This window comes from Oncorhynchus keta, chromosome 32, assembly GCF_023373465.1.
Source record: "Oncorhynchus keta strain PuntledgeMale-10-30-2019 chromosome 32, Oket_V2, whole genome shotgun sequence".
NCBI classification, from domain to species: domain Eukaryota; kingdom Metazoa; phylum Chordata; class Actinopteri; order Salmoniformes; family Salmonidae; genus Oncorhynchus; species Oncorhynchus keta.
The window spans coordinates 36,201,599-36,209,228 of NC_068452.1; the positions used below are offsets into that span (position 1 = coordinate 36,201,599).

Here is a 7,630-nt window from a genome sequence, read left to right on the forward strand (position 1 = left end):
GTGGAGGAGAGATTGACTTCGTCACTACTTGTTTTTGTAAGAAGTGTTGACATGCTGAATGCAAACGGGCGTCTGTTTAAACTACTAGCACACAGTGCGGACATCCAGGCTTACCTCATAAGACATGCCACCAGCGGTTTCTTCACAATCCCCAAGTCAAGAATAGACTATGGGAGGCGCACAGTACTACATAGAGCCATGGCTACATGGAACTCTATTCCACATCAGGTAACTGATGCAAGCAGTTGAATCAGATTTTTAAAAAGCAGATAAAAATACACCCTATTGAACAGCAGGGACTGTAAAGAGACACACACACAGGCACAGACCTGCTGTTTTCACATTAGCTAGCGTGTCTGCTTATCAGTGGAGTCTGGGGCCTCTTTCTCTCAATCCAATTTTTAGCATGACATTTCTCTCTCTCTGTCTCTCTTTCTGTCTCTCTCTCGCTCTCTCAATCCAATCCTTGGCATAACATTTCTCTCTCTCTCTCTCTTAGGGCTGTACAGATCCAATCCAAGTCAGTTATAGTGTTATGTATGATCACTGCAGCTCCACTAATGGCTCCTGAGCCACGTGGCAGAAGATGCTTCAGATAATGAACAGGGGTTATAGGTCATGGGGGTCAAAGAGGACTAGACTGCGTGTGGAGGCAGTCAGCTTTGCAGGAAATGCTGTGTTTGCCAATAGTCCGAAGTTGCTCTCTCTCCTTTTGTATGCATTGACCTTGTAAGGAGAAGGTCCGTTGTGTGGGCTTAAACCATAATGTTTTCAGATGTCTTCTCCTTTTAGATCAGTTCCGATTAAGGAGAGGGAACAAGGAGAGGAAGCCACTTCAGACTATTCTATTGAGATACGCCCTGAACCAGGTTACTTCATACATTGAAGCTTCCTCAGGCGCCGCCCCTCATTATTTTGCTTATGGTTTGAAAGAGAAGCTCATATAGAACCCAAAGCCCCTTCACGTGTGTCTCTTATTGGTGGGGCTGTTTGCCTCTGTTGTTTCATTGGCTTGGAGTGGCTTCTATGTAGTAACCGAAGCAGATGACAGCTATTTTAAGTACCATTACCACAGTTACATCAACCTACCCTGGGACCTGAAGTACTGTCACCCCCACCACTTACCACCACAGCTCAGGGTTTTGTGGTAGAGCTTTTGACAGGTGCTGCCTCAGAGATGACAGCCATTTACCTGTACTAGTGCACTACATTTGACATCCTATTCAGGGCCATAAGCAGGGTTTAGTTTAGGAACCACTGTTAGTTTGGGAACCACTGTACCAACCTCTCTTACTGCTTCCTTCCTCTCTCTGTGTCTCCTGTGCTTCCTCCTGCATGCATTGCAGCCTGGCTCAGCCTCACCACTCAGCACCACATCATTGTCTGTCTCAGTATCCTACTCTTTGTAAAGTAAGGTTATTATGAGAACCTAGTAGAGTATATTTTGCTCCTGCTGAGGTAGACTCCGTTTAACGTTAGCTTCATACTTCATTCTTCTAGCTGGCTAAGTAATACTAGCCAGAGCCCTTCAATGTTACTGCAATAGAAGTCTCTGCCGGCAGCTAGTCACCTGACTGACTGACATATCTATAAACTACTATTTGTTCAGTCATTCTCTGAGAGTCGGTTTTTGTTTGTTTGGGGGATGTCTGTAGACACGGTGGGAGTCTGGAGAATTTTTTTTAAAATTGCCTTTTGTCCGGCATCTCACATCAGCAGTGTCTCTATTCATCTACTTGAGCTGACTGCGAGCTAGGGTAGTTTGTTTTACGTCTCAGGACATTGGCCTGAGCTGCGAGAGGGCGGAGCTGGCCGAGTGGTGAACGTGCTGTTATAAAGGAAAATCCAGGAGGCAAATCCGGGGAATGCAGGTGAACATAGCGAACAAATCACTGTTCATTACTCCACTTGTTCGCAAAGAGGCAGGCCCGATTAGAAATCAGATCAAGAATATAAGCGTTCTGAGCTTTGATCAAAACTGGGAGCAATATTCTGCTGTTGAACCGTCATTTATTTTCTTTAATGTGTACAATGTACACTACCGTTCAGAAGTTTGGGGTTACTTAGAAATGTCCTTGTTTTTTAAAGAAAAGCACATTTTTTGTCCATTAAAATAACATCAAATTGATCATAAATACAGTGTAGACATTGTTAATGTTGTAAATTACTATTGTAGCTGGAAAAAGCTGATTTTCAATGGAATATCTACATAGGCGTACAGAGGCCCATTATCAGCAACCATCACTCCTGTGTTCCAATGGCACATTGTGTTAGCTAATCCAAGTTTATCAATTTCAAAGGCTAATTGATCATTAGAAAACCATTTTGCAATTATGTTAGCACAGTTGAAAACTGTTGTTTTGATTAAAGAAGCAATAAAACTGGCCTTCTTTAGACTAGTCGGTTATCTGGAGCATCAGAGGGTTCAATTACAGGCTCAAAATGGCCAGAAACAAAGATCTTTCTTCTGAAACTCGTCAGTCTATTCATTGACTCTGTATTGGTACCCCCCTGTATATAGTCTCGCTATTGTTATTTTACTGCTACTCTTCAATTACTTGTTCCTTTTATCTCTTATTCTTTTTTTTCATTAGGGGCTCGTAAGTAAGCATTTCACTGTAAGGTACCTGTTGTATCGGCGCATGTGACTAATAAGATTTGATTTGATTTTGATTTGCACACTCTGGCAGCCTCTCAACCAGCGTCATGAGGAATGCATTTCAATTGACAGGTGTGCCTTGTTAAAAGTTATTTTGTCGAATTTCTTTATTTCTTAATTCGTTTGACCCAATCAGTTGTGTTGTCACAATGTAGAGGTGGTATACAGAAGATAGCCCTTTTTGGTAAAAGGCAAAGTCCATATTGTGGCAAGAACAGTTCAAATAAGCAAAGAGAAACGAAAGTACATCATTACTTTAAGACAAGAAGAGTCACGTTGTGTGAAGGATCGGGTGACAGGCACAGGAATGTGTAATAGTTTTTTTATTTCTTTACCCAAATTACAGCGTGCCATGTAAAGGCACGAGGACAAAGACCTAACAAACACATATACAAAATCAGACTTTCATGGTCGAATTGCTGCAAAAAAAACCTACTAGAGGACTCCAATAAGAAGAAGAGACTTGCCTGGGCCAAGAAACATGAGCAATGGACATTGAACTGTTGGAAATCTGTCCTATGGTCTGTTGAGTCCAAATTTTTGATTTTTGATTCCGTGTCTTTGTGAGATGCAGAATAGGAGAACAGATGATATCCGCATGTGTGGTTCCCACCGTGAAGCATGGAGGAGGAGGTGTGATGGTGTGGGGTGCTTTGCTGGTGACGCTGTCAGTGATTTATTTATTTTGAATTCAAGTCATACTTAACCAGCATGGCTACCACAGCATTCTGCAGCGATACACCATCCCATCTGGCATGCACTTAGTGGGACTATCATTTGTTTTTCAACAGGACAATGACCCAACACACCTCCAGGCTGTGTAAGGGCTATTTGACCAAGAAGGAGAGTGATGGAGTGCTGCATCAGATGACCTGGCCTCCACAATCATCCAACCTCAACCCAATTGAGATGGTTTGGGATGATTTGGACCGCAGAGTGAAGGAAAAGCAGCCAACAAGTGCTCAGCATGTCATACTGGAGTTGTCTGGAGGCCATGCAGTCATACAGGAGCTGTCTGGAGGCCATGCAGTCATACTGGAGCTGTCTGGAGGCCATGCAGTCATACTGGAGCTGTCTGGAAGCCATGCAGTCATACTGGAGCTGTCTGGAGGCCATGCAGTCATACTGGAGCTGTCTGGAGGCCATGCAGTCATACTGGAGCTGTCTGGAAGCCATGCAGTCATACTGGAGCTGTCTGGAGGCCATGCAGTCATACTGGAGCTGTCTGGAAGCCATGCAGTCATACTGGAGCTGTCTGGAGGCCATGCAGTCATACTGGAGCTGTCTGGAGGCCATGCAGTCATACTGGAGCTGTCTGGAGTCCATACAGTCATACTGGAGCTGTCTGGAGGCCATGCAGTCATACTGGAGCTGTCTGGAGGCCATGCAGTCATACAGGAGCTGTCTGGAGGCCATGCAGTCATACTGGAGCCGCCTGGAGGCCATACAGTCATACTGGAGCTGTCTGGAGGCCATACAGTCATACTGGAGCAGTCATACTGGAGCTGTCTGGATTCCATGCAGTCATACTAATACCTTCAGACAGGAAGACAGATAGATAGATCCAGACAGCAGACATGAAGGATGTTTCATCATCATATACAGGTAATAACTAATACCTTCAGACAGGAAGACAGACAGATAGATCCAGACAGCAGACATGAAGGATGTTTCATCATCATATACAGGTAATAACTAATCCCTTCAGACAGGAAGACAGACAGATAGATCCAGACAGCAGACATGAAGGATGTTTCATCATCATATACAGGTAATAACTAATCCCTTCAGACAGGAAGACAGACAGATAGATCCAGACAGCAGACATGAAGGATGTTTCATCATCATATACAGGTAATAACTAATCCCTTCAGACAGGAAGACAGACAGATAGATCCAGACAGCAGACATGAAGGATGTTTCATCATCATATACAGGTAATAACTAATCCCTTCAGACAGGAAGACAGACAGATAGATCCAGACAGCAGACATGAAGGATGTTTCATCATCATATACAGGTAATAACTAATCCCTTCAGACAGGAAGGCAGACAGATAGATCCAGACAGCAGACATGAAGGATGTTTCATCATCATATACAGGTAATAACTAATCCCTTCAGACAGGAAGACAGACAGATAGATCCAGACAGCAGACATGAAGGATGTTTCATCATCATATACAGGTAATAACTAATCCCTTCAGACAGGAAGACAGACAGAAGACAGACAGACATGAAGGATGTTTCATCATCATATACAGGTAATAACTAATCCCTTCAGACAGGAAGACAGACAGATAGATCCAGACAGCAGACATGAAGGATGTTTCATCATCATATACAGGTAATAACTAATCCCTTCAAACAGGAAGACAGACAAATAGATCCAGACAGCAGACATGAAGGATGTTTCATCATCATATACAGGTAATAACTAATCCCTTCAGACAGGAAGACAGACAGATAGATCCAGACAGCAGACATGAAGGATGTTTCATCGGGGGGAAATTTGGTCAGGCTTGGCCACAGTTGTCATTCATCATCGGGCGAGTCAAAGCATTGAAACCCACCGACAGCGATGAATGTGAACCGGGACCCTGCTCTGTGAGAGTTGGTGAAGAGATAGCGTCTTTTCCTTATGACATCATAGTGGGTGAAGAGATAGGGCCTTTTCATAGCAACATCACTGCTCACTGAAGGACCTCGTTGGCAGCCATCTTGGTAAGCGCTACAGTGTGTACTCTAATCCAAATGAGGTGTGTGTGTGTGTGTGTGTGTGTGTGTGTGTGTGTGTGTGTGTGTGTGTGTGTGTGTGTTTTAGTGCGAGTGTGTGTTTTAGTGCGAGTGTGTGTGCAAAGATGTGAACTCAAGAGGCAGGGTACACTCAACACTCGATGGTTTCTCAAAGTCACAAACTCACCGACAGCGTTGAATGTTCACTGGGACATGAATGCTATAGACAGATTGACTATCAGACCTGCCTACAGCCTACTATGTCATAACCTGTTTTACTATGTTTTACTGTGTGTAATAGGTGCAAACCAGTAACCTGGTGCTTCTTAGTAAATATGGAACAAATAAATGGGTTCAAAAAGACCCCAATATAGAATGTATCATAACACACATCATAACACACAATCTGGATTATATACTCCTGTACACATAAAACCCCAATATAGAATGTAACATAACACACAATCTGGATTATATACTCCTGTACACATAAAACCCCAATATAGAATGTAACATAACACACAATCTGGATTACATACACCTGTACACATAAAACCCCAATATAGAATGTAACATAACACACAATCTGGATTACATACTCCTGTACACATAAAACCCCAATATAGAATGTAACATAACACACAATCTGGATTATATACACCTGTACACATAAAACCCCAATATAGAATGTAACATAACACACATCATAACACACAATCCGGATTACATACACCTGTACACATAAAACCCCAATATAGAATGTAACATAACACACAATCTGGATTATATACTCCTGTACACATAAAACCCCAATATAGAATGTATCATAACACACAATCCGGATTACATACACCTGTACACATAAAACCCCAATATAGAATGTAACATAACACACATCATAACACACAATCTGGATTACATACACCTGTACACATAAAACCCCAATATAGAATGTAACATAACACACAATCTGGATTACATACACCTGTACACATAAAACCCCAATATAGAATGTAACATAACACACATCATAACACACAATCTGGATTACATACACCTGTACACATAAAACCCCAATATAGAATGTAACATAACACACATCATAACACACAATCTGGATTACATACTCCTGTACACATAAAACCCCAATATAGAATGTAACATAACACACATCATAACACACAATCCCGATTACATACTCCTGTACACATAAAACCCCAATATAGAATGTAACATAACACACAATCCCGATTACATACTCCTGTACACATAAAACCCCAATATAGAATGTATCATAACACACAATCTCGATTACATACTCCTGTACACATAAAACCCCAATATAGAATGTAACATAACACACAATCCCGATTACATACTCCTGTACACACAAAACCCCAATATAGAATGTAACATAACACACAATCTGGATTACATACTCCTGTACACATAAAACCACAATATAGAATATAACATTACACACAATCCGGATTATATACTCCTGTACACATAAAACCACAATATTGAATGTAACATAACACACATCATAACACACAATCCGGATTACATACTCCTGTACACATAAAACCCCAATATAGAATGTAACATAACACACAATCCCGATTACATACTCCTGTACACATAAAACCCCAATATAGAATGTAACATAACACACAATCTGGATTATATACTCCTGTACACATAAAACCCCAATATAGAATGTAACATAACACACAATCTGGATTACATACTCCTGTACACATAAAACCCCAATATAGAATGTAACATAACACACAATCTGGATTATATACTCCTGTACACATAAAACCACAATATAGAATATAACATAACACACAATCTGGATTACATACACCTGTACACATAAGCAGCGATCAAAAACATTGCTTGCTCTATGGGGATTTAGGATGGGTATCTGTATAGCACTTTGTGACAACAGCCGATGTAAAGTGGCTTTATAAAATACATTTGACTGAACAAAGTACAGTGGGAAATCCCAATCTAACTTGCATATAGAATGACATGTATAGATGACACCTCATAAATTTCCATCTATTTCACACACATGCTCCCGAGTGGTGCAGCGGTCTAAGGCACTGCATCTTCGTGCTTGAGGCGTCACTACAGACACCCTGGTTAAAATCCAGGGTGTATCACAACCGGCCCGTGATTGGGTGTCCCATAGGGCGGCGCACAATTGTCCGGGTTTGGCCGGTGT

General features: G+C 41.7%; 1 long non-coding RNA gene across 1 annotated transcript; it reads left to right on the forward strand.

Annotated features, from left to right (window-relative positions):
- Positions 1 to 4,711: 4,711 nt before the first annotated feature.
- Positions 4,712 to 5,180, forward strand: LOC127914553 (uncharacterized). The gene is made up of 3 exons (XR_008088882.1): positions 4,712 to 4,845; positions 4,923 to 5,005; positions 5,089 to 5,180. It is a non-coding gene; the product is annotated as an uncharacterized LOC127914553 (long non-coding RNA).
- The last annotated feature ends 2,450 nt before the right edge of the window (positions 5,181 to 7,630 follow it).